Raw genomic sequence first — 16,977 nt, 5'->3', positions numbered from 1 at the left:
ATTTTTTTAATCGAAAATTACGTCTATTTTGTGACTATATTTAATGACACGCCGGTGTAGTCATTCAATAGTCGCTATTTAAACGACTATTACGAGGTGTCGTATATTAGTCGGCAAATTACGTCTATTTTGCGACTATATTTAATGACACGTCGTAGTTGTCATAGAATAGTCGCTGTTTAACGACTATTATCACGTGTCGTATATTAATCGCAAACTAGCGACTAATTTACGACAACATTTGGCGACTAATTACAGAGTGTCATATAATAGTCGCTCTTTAGCGACTACCAAGGCGTCTTGCCTCTATAGTGGTAATTTGGCGACTAACTAACGTCTATATTTTTGTTAGTTGTAAATTAGTCGTATAATTGTACCCAAATAGTCACCAAATACAGCGACTATTTATGTAGTCGCCGGTTGTAGTGGGTAGTTAACTGTTAACTACAAGAAAACAGTTAACTACCCACTACAACCGGCGAGCATTTGAAAGTTCCTCCTGAAGTTTGTCATACCTCTGGTACTGATCTTGCAATTCGCCATTCGATTTCATGAGTTCGGAGGAAAGATTGTCAATTTGATCCTCCAATTTTAGCTTGGTGTCGGTGGAGGAACTGTGGTCGGACTCAAGAGAAGAGAATTTGCCTTTCCAAGCATCAATGTGCTGTTCCCTGTCAAGCAGTAGTCTTTCGTACTGTTCGACCATGTCGTTAAGCTCACTGTTCGCCTAAGCAAAGATTACATAATCAGGAGAGGTAAGTTAGCATGCAAATGATGAGTAAGGTGGGAAGGTGTGAAGATAAAACTAACCCGAGATGAATGATGGGCGTGAAGTAGAAAGCGCTCTCGAATTGCAGGACGCCATCTATCAAAGGTTGGCAAGATAGTGTCCTTCCGTGTCTTGAAGCATCGGAAGACATTACCCTCTGTCTTCATCGCTATGGAAGTAAAGGATGAAGAATGAGTTATTAAGGGTTTGAATGATACAAAAAAATGAAATGATAGTTCAAACCTGTAAGTGACTTGGTTTGAGGGACAAGAACGGTCTTTGATTTAGGGGTAGTACCCAAGGGCTCAACTTCCTCTTGTCGAGGGGTCGCACTTCGATCGATCTTTTCGCTGCCAGATCGAGAAGAAGGAGATGTAATGGTAGGAGGAGGAGGAAGGGTGAGACCCCGTCCCAGACGTCTCGGCGTGTGGCAACCTTGGACTCACGTTCGCGCCTCTTTCTTAGCCCAACCTCTTAATTTTCGCGATTCAACGTAGAATTGCCTTTACAAGGCTTAATTGTATAATCATTTTCTTATTACACAGTAGAAGTCTTTCTAACCTTGGTTTAACTCTAACCAACTCTTGTACTGGTTTCATCGTCTTTGTCCCTTAGACTTAGATAATCTTTTACTAGGTCAAGACATGCATATTGTTTGCTAACCACTCTAAGCCTAACAATCGCATATTCCTTTATCCTATTTTCACGGTCAATTACCAAACATCTATCTTAACTAATACGCTAGATTGTACATACCTTGGCCAATATGCGGATTTGATTACTTAGCCCGTTTGTCGCCTTACTCCATTCGTTCAACGACTCGTATCCGATCGTGAATTGATGAACCAATCCCTATCGTTACTTAGCCATACAACCAACCAACCCCACTGGTCTAAGTACAACGATAGAGATTGGGGATCTTACGATTCTCTTGGTTCATGATGAGCGAATCAAGCTCTTGGCTTATTGGTCCATGTGTTCTCCAAACGTACGCCCTCCGGCTTCATGGTGGACGATTGAGCCCTTGGCTTATCGAACCATCCATGTTTCCGATCTGGTCGTTTAACACTACGACCGCCCACGGTTTTCTAACCGTTTACCCGTCCGGTCCATGGTGGTCGGTAAAGCTTTCGACTTATCGAGCCATCCATACAATCGGAATAATATTCTTATCACACCAAAGGGTCCGTGAATTCATCCATCCGATCATCGTAGGCTAGCCGATGAAATCCTTCTTCCGTCGGCCTTAGGTTTGCTCGCGGGTCCAACATCCGTTTTGTCCATCGGTTTCAACGTAGACTTTCCCGTTGGTTATCCGTCGAGTCACCCTTTGGTCTTACCGATCTCCGATCGGTTTCACCATGGCTGAGGAGATAGATACATGAAGGCGGCTGCGATGTTGATCCTATATGGTGAATCACAATCCTTACCCATTTTTGGTGCTTTCTCCCTTTACTGGTAAGATTGCATCCATGGGAGACCCTTGGATGTGTTCGGATGCACTTATCCTTGTGCTTCCTCAAACACCTTTCCCCATCCATTCCACCCGACGATCGTCCTGTCCGATCCGACCCGTCCGAAGATTAGTCTGTCCGATCCGATCCGTAGGACCAACGATCGGTCTGTCCCGATCCGTCCGACAGTCGGTCTGACTCGATTCGACGATCAAATGGCCGATCCGATTTGTCCGACGATCGGCTTGTCCGATCCGATCAGTCCAAAGATTGGTCTACCCCACCCATCCTCTACACTCCATCGAATTGTTGGACCGGGAGGTAGCATGCACATCAGTTCTGTCGAGTTATATTCGCCGAGCCGCACCCCCTTTCCGACCAACAACTTCAAGGTCTGTTGGACTATCTTTGGATTGTGTTGTGATGTGTGGATGATCAAGTGGTGATGTTCTAAAGGCCTTGGGCGTCTTCCCTTATATAGGGGGCAAATGGATGCTTCCCGAAGCATCACATCCGTTACTTGCACCCTTCCAAAAGGTCACATTCGTTCCTTGCATCCTTCCAAAAGGTCACATCCGTTCCTTGCATCCTTTGGGCGATGCAACCCTTTGTTGGTACCCGCTCGACCTTACACCATTTGGTTGAGACACCTCTTCACCCGTGAGCTACCACAGTCCACCAGCTCGAGTGTCAGCTGACCGGACCACCCAGCTGGGTCAGTACACGATCAGCTCACCGAGGTCAGTCGAGCTGTCGGTCAGCTCACATAGCTGAGCTAGCTAGTCTTCCAGCTGGTTTAGCTAACCTAGCTTAGCTAGCTAGTTCATCCAGCTTGTCCACCTCACCTAGCTGGTTCAGCTTGAACTTTCTCGTTCTTCCGACTAAGTTCCTCGACCATGGTCTAATTTCCCCTAAAATAAACAGGCCTCTTTATGAACGCGGGATGCGGGCGTTACAAGAGGACCCATAGAGCGAGGTGGGGGAGAAGATCGAGGGGAACAGTCAGTTCGAGCTCTCGATTTCTCCCTCTTAGGGGAAGAGTTGCCACGAGCTGGTCTCTCTCTCTTTTTCGGATCAAATCCACAATCGGTTCGCTGCTCAGCCTATCCCGAGAAGAGTGTCGGGGAGAGTCACGTTTGGGGGGGGATCGATCTCTTTGAGGTGAACGACCGCTACGATTTTCACGTCGAGATGTTGATCTGAAAGCACTTGCAGATCTAGCACCCTCAGCACTGCCATCGTCAACCAGTAGGGTCCTACTGTATTCTTTTTTGTCGATAACTGGCGTAAGAAATGTCTTGTTTGCTTCACAAGTCTCTGCCATCGGCTTGGATAATGTCTTACGTCATGTAGCGATAGCCCGGGCTGAGGTTCCGTGAGGTAGAGCGGGAGGTGGTGGAAGTTATAGAAGCTGTCCGGGCGGACTTATTCTGAGCTTGGGTTGGCTTCTATGAACCGCTCGAGAGTGAAAGAGTTCCAAAGGGTCTCCCCTTCAATGATAATTTTGAAGAATTCGACGAATTCCGTGGTCGCGAGAGTCGGAGCGATGAAAGCTACGAAGTGGAAAACAATAAGATCGGTCAGATAAGAGAAGAAATAAGCGAGAATAGCATACATGACCTAAGAGCTACCGGACTTTGCAGACCACTACGAGGGAAGGACATCGGAAAGATTTCCAATTGAAACAGAAGTTTTCTTAATCAAAAACCAGGAGTGATGCCGGTTCTCATCTTTATTCAGGAGATGCGAGATGAGGTTCCTTTTAGCGTTCGGGTACGGTGAGAATACCCGGTTTTCTTCGATTAACTTCTTACACTAAATAGATCATTCAATTCGGGGACTCCGATGACAAAGCCGGTCTCCGCCGCAATAGTAATGATCCCCAGAATAGTTCGGAGGAGGTTAGGAGTCAATTGGGGTAAGGCAATTTCAAGACCAGCTAAATACCGAACAAGATCTTCGGGAAGAGGGAATGTCAGCCCGCAACCTTTGAAATTGACTTCGTAGACACAAAAGAAACCGGGACGGTGATCCTCTGGGGACTCGATGGGTTCCGGCATCTGCGAATCCGTCATAATTTCAGACAGAATTCGACAAAGTTCCCTCAATTGGTCGAGGGATTGAAGAATACATTTAGATTGGTAGTGCGGACCGGCTATGTCGTTCAGTCGGGTGCAAAAGTCGTTACTAGAACCACCCTCGTCGAAGGATGGAGACTCGGGTCTTTCATGGTCAGGATTCATTGTAAAAATGGATAGTCCGTTGGTTTGGGGGGAGAAAATTACAGAGAGGAAGTGGAAGAGAACTTTGCTCTAAGGAAAGATAAAGCGTGAAAAATAATAAGGAGGGAGTAAAATGAATTTACCTTACGCAAGCTAGTGATGATGGCAGAACCACCTCGGGAGTCGTGGGGGAAGTGGAAGAGTTTTCCCCGTTTTAATAGTAAATAATTGAGATGTAGTCATAATTGTGACATATGTCATGTGAGTAATTATGGATAATTTCGGAATCAAAGGAGTGACATGATATTGGCGGGAAATCAAAAAATCATTTGGCGCAATCTTTGCCTATTGAAGCATTAAAGTCTTCAAATTAGAATATCACTTCGAAAGAATTGGGGGGCTAATTGTTGGTGTCGGATCCCGCACCGGAAGATCAGGACCAACCAAAGATTGCTACGTGGCCAGGGAAGGCTCAAAGACGAATGGGGCCCATGGGCTTCATTGAGCGAGGAAAGAAGTGCAAGCAGGTTTGACGCTCTGCGAGATGGGTGTGAAGGCGAAGTCAGAGATGTCCGAATTAAAGAGTCCATGGGCTGGAAGGCAAGGCCCAAGGAGCTCGAAGTCAATTCAAATTCGAACGTTTGAACATTAATTTCGAAGACCAAAACGGATGCATTTAAGATAGAATAATTATGGGTCAAAGGCCATGGAAAGACACACACATTTTTGTGCAAACTTACTATACACATTTTCTTACAAAACTCATAGTTTTCTCTGTAATCATTATTTCATTTTCTCATACATTTGTCCTCAAAAATAATCCTTCTCACTAAATAAATAAATACTTGAGTGTGTGAATCCGACATCCACACCCGGGTTCAAGTCTCTTTGGCCGCATGCTTTTTGGACTTATTATTTCCAAGCGGCCGGTTCTTGACATGTCTTCACTCTTCAGGTCATATCTTCCAAACGGCTTCATGGATTGCTTCGATTCGACTTCGACGTTAATCTTGACTCTTCTAGCTTTCGATACATACCAAAATATCTTGTTGCCGTGATGGGGAAGACTTCGGCCGGATGCTAAACTTCTCAAGTACTAGAATGATCGCCTTTTGATGCTTTTAGCTTCAAAACTTTTAAAACCTTCTTGGCACCTAGAATACGTGTTTCTCCTCTTATTGACTCTAGAATGGTGTTGGGGTCGGATTCCACCCAGGATAGCGAGCCAACCACACCTCAACGCCTCGGGAGACATCGATGAGTTATCCCGAACCGGGCCACAAAACGCCTCGGAGATCTCGTCAAGAATCCACACTGAGGCGATGTCGAGAACGCTTCGGAGCAGTCTCTTGAAATGGTCCCCCGACCCGACCTCGAAACGCCTCGGGCATAAAACCCGGCAAATCGTCCCGAGGCGGGCTCCAAGACACCTCGGGAATCTGTCCTCGAATACCGCGGACCGAGCATCCCGAGCACGACCCGAGGCCAGCTTAATCACGGCTCGGAAGAGTTTCGGGTTAGACGAGGAAAACTTCAAAAGACTTAGCCGGTATAAGTTTAAAACACATCATCTCCAAAAACCCCGGAAGAGATAATCTTGGAAGATATCACCGGATACAGAAAGTCCTAGAATCTTCGGAAGATAAGGGCAATCTCCTTCAACAAGATAAAGATAAAAAGAAATCTTCCGAGAATATCGCGATAGGTGATATTCTCAAACTCTATAAAAAGCACCTCAGAGGACAAACAAAGAGGACATACACTAAAACGCTCTCAACTTCAGGCTATCAAAAACGCTCTGACATACACAGATTCTTCTGGCCGACGATGATCAAGGATTGCGAAAAAATTTTAAAACGATGTGAAAAGTGTCAAAGGCACGCGCCAACAATCCATCAACTGGCCGAGCTCTTGTCATCAATCACCTCGCCATATCCCTTCATGCGATGGTCAATGGATATAATTGGACCTATGCATCCCTCGAAGCAAAAAAAGTTAGTCCTCGTCCTGACCGACTATTTCTCTAAATGGATAGAAGCCGAATCTTACGCCAGCATAAAGGACGCTCAAGTCGAGAACTTCGTGTGGAAACATATCTTATGTCGCCACGGGATACCTTATGAGATCGTCACTGATAACGGCTCGCAGTTTATATCAACCCGCTTCCAAGGCTTCTGTGATATCCCTAAGGGAACGGCCAAGCCGAGGCCGCAAACAAAACGATCCTCGACGGATTGAAGAAACGGCTAGATGCTAAAAAGGGCTTGTGGTCCGACGAACTCGAAGGTGTACTTTGGTCGCATCGGACAACTCCTCGCCGAGCCACAGGAGAAACCCTTTTCGCTTTAGTCTTTCGGACGGAATGCATAATTCCGGCCGAGATGATAGTGCCAAGCCTACGACGGAGTCTATCCCCCGAGAACACCCCTGATAACACTCAAAGGGTCCTCGACGAACTCGATCTGATTGATGAACGAAGGGATTCGGCCCTGGTTCGTATACAAAATTATCAGAATAAAATGGCTCGTCATACAATTCAAATGTTCGGCAACGAAGATTCCACGAAGGAGATCGGGTCCTCTGGAAAGTTTTCCAGAACACTGCCGAACCGAACGCTGGAAAACTCGGGACAAACTGGGAAGGACCATACTTAATTTCTAAAGTCGTCCGACCCAGAGTGTATGAGCTCGCTTACTTAAACGGCAAAGCCGTTCCAAGATCATGGAACGCAATGCACCTAAGGAAATACTACAACTAAATCCGAGGTGACTAAACTTGAACTACGAGGTGGCTTGATCCCTGAAAGGGGTACGTAGGCAGCTCGTCTTCGGACGAGTTCAGCTACCCCCCCCCCCCATTAAAAAAGGGGGGAGTGGGTCCGTATATTCATACTCCCATTTTTATTATCTTGTAGGTTTTCGAACCGAAACATGAATAAAAATTCTTTGCAACTTTTTACTCGGCTAATACAATGAGCGACGGCTTGGAGTATCCATTACGCCTATTCGGCTACAGCGCGCTATACAAATACGAGGTGAAATTTATCAGATTATTTCTGATAAGAAATTTTTATCTTCAGAAACCCGGTTATACTTTTAACTCGGCCATGAAGCGATTAAGATTAACCTCAGCATCGGCGAAATCTTTTAACCACTCATTGACCTGCTCCTTCTCTCTCTCCAGAACTCCGCCACCTTCGAGCACCTCGATCAGCTGCGTGTTGGCTCGCGCTTGAGACAAGTACATGAATCGGTCATTGACCTTATCAAGGAGCGATACTTTGTGCTCGGCGGTCCTTATTTTGGCAATGAAGGTCTCGGAAACCTCCCGCCTCGTCTGAATGGCCCGAGCCACCTCGCTGTCACGAAGCCCTCTCTCCTCGGATAACATCCGCTTAAGACGGACGATCTCAGAATTCGCCTTGAGATTCTGCTCGGCCATCTTGATGGCATTTTCTTTATTCACAAAGGCCATCCTCTCGACCTCCTCCCTTTCCAGCTTCGCTGCGGCAGCTTTGGAGAGTGCCTCGTTTTTCTCTCGCTCGACGGCCTGAATCCGAGACTCCGCCTCGGCTAACTTACCAGCCACCTCCATGTTGCTCCGCATAGCCGAATCATACGAATGTACCATCAGGTTCATCGAAGCGACAGCCTGGAAATGGGAAAAGTTAGATTTACAATGACAACACCAAAACAAGTTACAAGTAACAAAGCTCATACCCGCAGAAAATGAGATGCCGTCTCGGCATACTTCCGAAATTCCAGAAGAGTATATGGAGGAGGAAGCACGGGGCCAACACATCCCCCGAGCAGATTGGCCGAGGCAGTACGATCTTCGAAGATCGGGAGTATTTTCTCCACCTCGGAGCCGGATGTCGTCTTTTTCTTCTTCTTCTTCTTTGACGATTCATCGTCAACCCGAACGCGCTAACCCGCCGCTTTGTCACTTACAGGTAACGCCACAACCGCCTCGGGCGCACCAACAGACGGCTCAGTTCCCTAAGCCTCAGCGGGCGCCGCGTCAACCCGCGCGGCAGTATCGGGAATAATGTTCCCATCTGGGGACGCCTCAGGAGCAGCCCGCGGCAAGATCAACCCCGCATCAACTGGCGCGGCAGCATCGGGAATAACATTCCCATCTTGGGTCGCCTCAGGATCGGCCCGCGGCGAGATCAATCCCGCATTAACAAGGCGCCTCGCCTCCGCCAATCGCCTCTCCTTATCCTCTTTCTTCTTGGCGTAGACCTCGCGCAAAGTAAGCTTTGTCGATTGCATATCTACGAAAAATTGAGTGCGATGGTCGGAAGACTCCGAGCTAGTAGAACAAGAAACGCCGTGAAGAAGATGAAGCGCACGTTCAATTCGCTCCCGAGAGAAATGCTTCAGCCAATCGCACTTTTGAGCCGACAATGCGTGAAAAGCCGAAAGAAAGTCGTCTGGAATCGGCTCGAGGAACTTGAGAGTGCGTTCTGCAAAAGGAAAACTGCAATTAGAGAACGAAACTAACATCGCATCGGGTACTAATAAATTTCTAACTACAACTACCCAAAATTCCCCACCTCGTCAGAACAGTCCCGAGGAGATCTTCATGAACAGCGTCTTCAATGGCTACAAAGAAGAAATGATCGGTATATGGCTCGTCTTTGCTCTGGACCCCATCGATAATTTTCTTTCCCTTAGCGGGGGAAATGTAGTACCGGTCCACTTCGGATTTTGGCACCCGCCGGATCTCGAGAAATTTTCTAAGATGAGCCAGTGTTATCTCCGTTTCTGACTCGTAACTCCGAATGAAAATCCCGAGCAAGTGCCTCAAAGACCGCATCGTGATCTGGGAAAGGGCGATCTGATATGACGTCACATATTCCAGGACCAGTCTCGGGATCGGCAGCCACAAGAAACAACCATAGAAGAACCCCTCGTACAAAGTATAGAAACCTGCAGGAGGATTGTCGGTTCGCTCATCAGGGCTCGGAAGACGCAAGGTTACACCGCCAAGACTAAATCGAGCCCTAAGGTCCGAGAGAGACCACTCGGTGCACAATGATAAACCGGGAGGATCTGGCATTACCACCTTTTTGTTCCTCTTCCTTTTCTTCTTCTCAGCCTTTTCGAAAGCCTTCTGCTCGTTAAGACGCAAGATATCTTCTGTCTCGTTTGGGCCGAAGTAAAGAAAATCCTCGATCTTAACCGTCTACATGAGGGGCTCGGGCACATCTTGCCAATTGGATATCCCAGCTTCGTCAGCCATCGGAACAAAGGACCTCCGAACGAGAGGCGGCTCGGGATCGTCAGGTAAATCCAATTCCCAAGCGATATCGGCATTGGTATCTTCCCGAGCCGTGAAGGGAGTCGTCTGCTCGGGGGAATTCGAAGAAGAAACAGTATCTTCAGAGGACGTCCAAACTGATCTCCGTGTGTAGATCGGGGGAAGATCATCTGGATGACTCGAATCGCTAGAATCGACAAAAGAAGCGCTCGGGGTCGACGGAGATTGTGAAGAACTCATTCTCGGCTCGGGACGTTAGACGAGAAGGGAAATAACCGGAAAACAAGAATTTCTATCCCGGAAAAATCAAAAATAACAAGAAGAACGACGGAGCTTTGCCGGAAAAGAAAAAACGATAGAAATATCAAGATCAGAGAGAAGGAAGCAAATCTTGTTTATTTTCTTCAAAAACTTCAAATGAAGTATTGAAGGAGTGGCTCGCCGTATATATAGAGTTTTCAAAGGTGCATCGGATCCGCTTTAAACATTCAAAACGCGTTCAAGCGCGTGGGCTCGGCAGAAGAAAAAGATCCGCATGATCCTCGGGAATAAGCAAGAAACGTTTCCACTCCTCAAGAATAGTCGGCGACACGCGACAGAAGTTTGACCATCCAAGAAGATGAGGCGACAGAACTAGAAGACGAACAGTCGGCTCAGGAATCCATTCATGAAGCTCACCTCAACGCCTCGGGAGACATCGATGAGTTATCCCGAACCGGGCCACAAAACGCCTCGGAGATCTCGTCAAGAATCCACACCGAGGCGATGTCGAGAACGCTTCGGAGCAGTCTCATGAAATGGTCCCCCGACCAGACCTCAAAACGCCTCAGGCATAAAACCCGGCAAATCGTCCCGAGGCGGGCTCCAAGACACCTCGGGAATCTGTCCTCGAATACCGCGGATCGAGCATCCCAAGCACGACCCGAGGCCAGCTTAATCACGGCTCGGAAGAGTCTCGGGTTAGACGAGGAAAACTTCAAAAGACTTAGCTGGTATAAGTTCAAAACACATCATCTCTGAAAACCCCGGAAGAGATTATCTTCAAAGATATCACCGGATACAGAAAGTCCCAGAATCTTCGGAAGATAAGGGCAATCTCCTTCAACAAGATAAAGATAAAGAGAAATCTTCAGAGAATATCGCGAGAGGTGATATTCTCGAACTCTATAAAAAGCACCTTAGAGGACAAACAAAGAGGACATACACTAAAACGCTCTCAACTTCAGGCTATCAAAAACGCTCTGACTTTGAAGGCAGAAACACTTATTTTCATATTCTAGCACACTTGTACGATCAAATCATTACTTTCTCACTAATACAATCAAGAACACCGTCCGCGGTAATTGAGAATTCTGTTGTTCTTTGAGAATCTCACAAAGATCCGTTCTTTGAAGAAACCCTTAAAATAAATTCTATTGTGCGAGTTTTGACTCTCACAAATGGCACCAAATGCTCTTTGAAACATAAAAAAAAAACAATAGCTAAAATGGGCTAAAACCCGTGTTATCAATCATGCATCAACATTATAACAAAGGAGAAATCGAAGAGGCTCGTGATAAGGAGGTATAACCTTTGGATGTGCAGATCGGGCTTGCGGACTCATCTTTCACGGTTCCCGAAGGGATAGTCTACAATGTTTATGTTCGAGCCGGAAGGTGCAATGTACCGACCGATTGCCATATCGTAAAGGTCGAGAAAGGAAAACCCTCTCAACTTATACTAGGAGGCGCGTTCCTAGCCTCAGTCGGGTTATAATAGATTTTCCCAATCGAACGGTATGCTTCACCAACGTTGATGACCAAGTATTTTACGAGATGCTGCCCTTTACCCCGACCGCGGGAAGAAGAAGGAGGTCAAATGGCAAGAGCTCGGAAGAGCTCCCCCAGGAATTCCAATCCAAGAAAGCTGGCCTAGGGCGAAACAACCCGTCTTCCTAGTAAGACACAAATGTTGAGCCAACGATGTTAAACAAGCACGCTAAGTGGGAGGCAACCCACTAGGTAGCTACCTTTTTCCTTAGAATTTTAATTTTGCTTTTCTTTTGACATTTTTAGTATTTGTTTCAGATTTTTATAAAATCGTAAAATAGAAAACAGAATTACCCAAAAAGAAGAGAAGGAAAGAGGGTCACCTTGACCCGTCACTAAGCACCGTGACAACCGACCCGGTTACTCGCCCGAGTAACCGGTGCTGCCTGAAGAACCTTCTCCGGAGCCCGCCGAGATGCGCCGACCTTTGGCCAGAGCCTGCCGATATGTGTTGACCTTTGCTCTAAGTCCGTCGTACTATACTGACCTTGACCGAAGCCCGCTGTGCGCGCCAACCTTTGGCCAGAGTCCGCCGAGACATGCCAAACCTTTGTCAGAGCCCGCCAAAGCATGCTGACCTTTGACCAGAGTCCACCGGTTGTGCCACACCATCGCCGAACTTGCCCCACTTGGCGGCCCGGTCATCATCTTGCCGGTCGTCCCGGCCGAACTCAAAGTCAGCCGGCAAAGACTCGGCCAAAGACGGCCAATACGTGAATGGATAAGGGGAAGTTGCACCGCTACGGCCGATCGGTTCGCCAATGGATTCGTTTATCCCACGACCATTCCGCCCATCCCAACGACCGGCAACCCCATCCAACACCCGGACGTTAATTGCCCACCCACTCCACCCTTTCGGCCAAGCAACGCAACTGTCCTACCATCCATTCACACCATCCGTCACCACAAATTTGATCTTATTCGTGGCAATATGGACAACAAAAAGATCAATCTATCTTAGGTATATTTTTATTTATTTTGTTTTGTTCTAGCTGTTGGTGGTTTTAGGTTTTTGTTTCAAGGAAGATGCGTATGGAGATTAATATAATGAAATTTGACCATACTAAGCCGATAACGGCCAATGTTAAGCAAGAAGAGAGTTCATCTGGTTAGTCACCACAACCAAGGTGACATTGTTTTTAACCCATCTTTCTCACGGATTCATCCCTATACTTATTCTCACACTGGGGACGGTGTGAAGTAAGTCTGGAGGGGGGGGGGGCGGGGGGGTTAATGAATCCGTTACTAATAATGCTACTCTCTCTATTTTGTTGACTTGAAACCTTTTTCCACTTTTTACATCAATATGTTCTAGCAAAGCAAAACGTTTTTCTTTATTATCGACCATTATGTGTTGGGAATTGTTCCTTGAGGAACACTTACAGGGTCGCAAGGAACGACCACCCTTGAAGACTACACCCAGACCGTCTCTCGGAAGATTAACCCCTCGGAAATTTCTGTTGGATGCGACGTCAACTTTACCCTATATTGAACGATTAACCTGAACTTAATTCTTTCTCATGAAAAGGTGTTAGATCGGGGAAACGAGCATATACATTCACGATTTTTTATCCCTTTTTACCACTCTCGGCTGATCTTGAATGGCCACTCATTTTTAGTGGTTCCTACCCTTAAACCTTATCCTCTTTTCAAGCCTCATGCATTCTCTTTTCCTTTTTCATTTAGAAGATATGTGCAAAAACGTCGGAGAGAAAGGAGTAACACAGTTTCCCGCCACAAAGACTGAAGAAGGAAGTTAAAGAAGAGATTGCAACAAACGGCCTAAGAGTTTATTCTTCCTTGGAACCAATTCAAAAGATATGCTCATTAAACTCGGTGTTTAGAAGTTCTATATCCCCTTCCAAAAAATTTGGAATATAAAAAAAAGAAAAAAAATAGAAAAATAAAATAAAAAAAGAAGTATGGAAAAGGAAGGAAAGGAAACATTACAACCGAGAGAGTCTAGTGGCATGGTTCCAAGGAAAGACATGGAAACCTAAAGAAGAGATGAGCCAATTACAGAAGAGAGTCCCCTCGGAAAAACCTAAGTTTGGGGGAAGCAAAAGCAAGAAAGAAGTAAAGGAGAAAGAGGTATTTTAAAAGAAGAAGTGGTTGGAAACTGTGGACCTCAACCCTAAACACTTTAACTCCACCACTTAAACACCAAAATCCCCTTTCATACCAAGCGGCATCTACCCCGAATGACATCTTCTAATGAAAAAGTAACCGTCAAAACATTTAAAGAATGTAAAGAGTTGACTGACGTGAATTCAGAAAACTGTAAGATCAAAGCGGATGGAAAAGGACTAGAAAGGTGTGGGACTATTGAGCAGCCGTTCTAACGCAACTTTTGTTTAATGTGATCTGTATGATATATTTGAGACACGGTCACTGATAACAGGAGAGTTCCCGCGGTTTTCAAACCTCTCCACCAGATTTGTTCTTTTGTTTGCTTGAGGACAAGCAAAGTCTAAGTCTGGGGGAGTTGATAACACAGCTTTTTAGCCCGTTTTAGCTATTGTTTTATCATGTTTCAGAGAGAATTTGGTGCCATTTTAGAGTCAATAAGAGGAGAAACACGGATTCTAGGTGCCAAGAAGGTTTTAAGAGTTTTGAAGCTAAAAGCATCAAAAGGCGATCATTCTAGTACTTCTGAAGTTTAGCATCCGGCCGAGTTCTTACCCATCACGACAACGAGATATTTTGGTATGTATCAAAAGCTAGAAGAGTCAAGATTAACGTCAAAGTCGAATCGAAGCAATCCATGAAGCCGTTTGGCAGATATGACCCGAAGAGTGAAGACATGTCAAGAACCAGCCGTTTGGAAATAATAAGTCCAAAAAGCATCCGACCATGGAGACATGAACCCGGGCAGCTCCGAGTAGCTCACCACCGACCATTAGGTCACGCCCAAGTCCTTTCCTCTTTGTGCCACCGTCATTAGGCTCCTGCCCTAAAGCCCACTACTCAGCCCGATCACTTACTTATCCGGCGGAATGATGTTCTTACTTGTTCTATGTCCCAACCCTAGGTGTGCCTTCATCACCAGCGAACCCTAGCCGTCGCCAAGAGCTGTCCACTCACCACCGCACCTCTTGAAGCTTGAAGAACACCATCTCTCTCTTTCTCTTTCTCGTTTTTGTGTAAGACTCTTTAAGGTGGAGCTTTGCCTCTTGTATTCTACATTCAAAGAAGTAATCTCTAAACCCTTTTTAAGTTTTATTCATCTTTTAGTTATGGTTTACTCAACCCAACTTTTGATTAGCTCCTTTGCCATGAGCGAATAGATCTCTAGTTGGGTTTGATGGGGTTTCAAAGGGGAATTCATGGGGACTAATAGATCGAAAGTCTAGGTTGATGGTTTCTATGATTTTGTTTGATCGTTTACAATATTCTTTCTAGTTGAGTTGAATCTTAATGTTTGTATATCCGGAACGCCACCTAGTACTTGACCTTAGGTATTTCATTCTTTGGCAAAATCTCGTTTGAATGCTTTAACTAACTCAACTGAATAAAGAACTATAACCATTGCACACCCCCTGAGTGATAGGGACTTATGGACTAGAATCGAATTTGAACTTAATGCTTTGATCTTGTATTTTGAAACCATGTTAGCACCTACTAACTGATAGGGCAACTGAGTACGCAAGATATTAGTGATAATAGCTTGCTTTCACCTACTAACCGTTAGGGTTAGCTAGTCTTTATAGAGTTTCGTATGTCCGAGAATTTGGAAGTAAACAAACCTAACCATGTTATCACCTAGATTGAGATCTATACCTTATTTATTGAACCGTGACATCCGGAGAAACCCCCGAAAACCTAACGCTTCTCTCTTATTGCTTACCGTTTAGTTTACTTAGTTGTCTTTTATTTTGGTTACTTATTGCATACAACAACCCCCTCTCTTTTATTTTGGTCCTAGCTTCACTCTCTTTTTAAGGATTTCTCTGAACTACTTCTCTCCTTGTGGATTCGATCCTAAAATACTACTCCGATATACTGTGCACTCGCAGTAGTCGTGTAGTCTTTCAGGTAAAAACCTGAGGCGAAATAAAACACGCATCATTTTCTCTGTGTTATTCTTGTGTCTCAAGATTTCCTAACTATCCATTTCATTGGTGTTCACTGCATTACCTTCTTTGTTAACTGCATCACCTTCATTTTCTACTTCATCAGGGAAGTCGCCTTCATTTGATCGACATTCTTTACGAAGAAAGTTATGCAACGATGAAGATGCTAAGACTAATCTAGCTTGTTTCGCTTAAGAAAAAGGAGGAGCAAATTTAAAAATAGCAAAATGAGATTTAAAGACTCCAAATATATTTTTGATCACGTTTCTCAGAGAAGCATGGCGGAGATTGAATAACTCATGTAGAGTTTCAGCGCGCCCTTGACCCGCAAAATTCGTGTATATGATATCTAACACCATAGAATGGAGCTAAGAAATAGAGACGATTTGCAAATCCACAATGAACTAGATAGAATTTTCTTAAAAATTTGGATGATATATGTTACTAAAAGACATATGATCTATAAATAAATTTTTAATTGTTCTACCTTCTGGTACTTGAAAATTGTTTTTTCTTCTAATTAATACATCACTTAACACTCTTGAATCGTGAGCCAAACCCTCCCATCCACTTAGAACATAGATAAATTTCATATAAAAGTTACATAAAGATAAAACATTTTGAAATATTGTTCCTTCTCGATTACGATAGTTTGCCATCTCACATCTAACTACGATTGCTTGTATATGTGTACCATCTATTGCTCCAACACAATTCTGTTATAAATGCAAATAAATAATTGGTTAAATTTCGAAAAAGTTATATGGACAAAATCATGTACTTTCTCGTATCTTCATTGGCATACCCTCAGGTTTCACCATATGACTTGGAGCTATTATAAGCAAAGCTCTCAAAATTTTATTAAAGCTTGTGCTCACCGCAAAGTTGAACCTTTTAAAAGTGTCTTTGATTTAGCAATATTTTACATTTTGCCCAACTGTGAGCATGAAGATACCAAGCATCTCTTAGACAGATATGTGTATTGTGTTTTCTAAACCAGTTTTCTCTCTAATGATTTTTGTTAGTTTCAAAAACTCTTTTGGATACATGCGGTATAATTGTCTTAAATGTTAGGGGTCTTTCATTACCGTTTGTATCTAATTTTTTTCGAGCTTTGTAATTGATCGACGAATCGGACATTCAAGAGTATCAATATTATCATCTTCTATTCTTTTAATATTCATACTTGTGTCTTTTACTTGTGCATGTATATCATCATCCATCAAGAACTAATAAGAACGATTAAAACGAACAACAATAATTAATCTTCAAATATTCGAAAAATCTTTACCTTGAAAAATTTAGAAAATTATACAAAAAGATTGAGAGAAACTTACAATTAGTGATTATGGATTTTCTTCAAATTGTTTTATTGGAGATGGTCGT

General features: G+C 44.5%; 4 pseudogenes across 4 annotated transcripts; 1 reads left to right on the top strand and 3 right to left on the bottom strand.

Annotated features, from left to right (window-relative positions):
- Window positions 1-470: 470 nt before the first annotated feature.
- On the bottom strand, window positions 471-4,298 carry AT5G32540 (annotated as a pseudogene; the record flags this gene model as incomplete). Its single annotated transcript has 1 exon — window positions 471-4,298.
- Window positions 4,299-6,254: 1,956 nt separating this feature from the next.
- On the top strand, window positions 6,255-7,201 carry AT5G32525 (annotated as a pseudogene; the record flags this gene model as incomplete). Its single annotated transcript has 1 exon — window positions 6,255-7,201.
- A 202-nt stretch (window positions 7,202-7,403) lies between these two features.
- Window positions 7,404-9,950, bottom strand: AT5G32520 (annotated as a pseudogene; the record flags this gene model as incomplete). The annotated part of the gene is made up of 1 exon: window positions 7,404-9,950.
- Window positions 9,951-15,539: 5,589 nt separating this feature from the next.
- AT5G32522 lies at window positions 15,540-16,876 on the bottom strand (annotated as a pseudogene). Its single transcript has one exon.
- Between the last annotated feature and the right edge of the window lie 101 nt (window positions 16,877-16,977).

This window comes from Arabidopsis thaliana, chromosome 5 (genome assembly GCF_000001735.4).
Source record: "Arabidopsis thaliana chromosome 5, partial sequence".
NCBI lineage: Eukaryota > Viridiplantae > Streptophyta > Magnoliopsida > Brassicales > Brassicaceae > Arabidopsis > Arabidopsis thaliana.
This window is presented reverse-complemented; position numbering and strand designations above follow the sequence as displayed.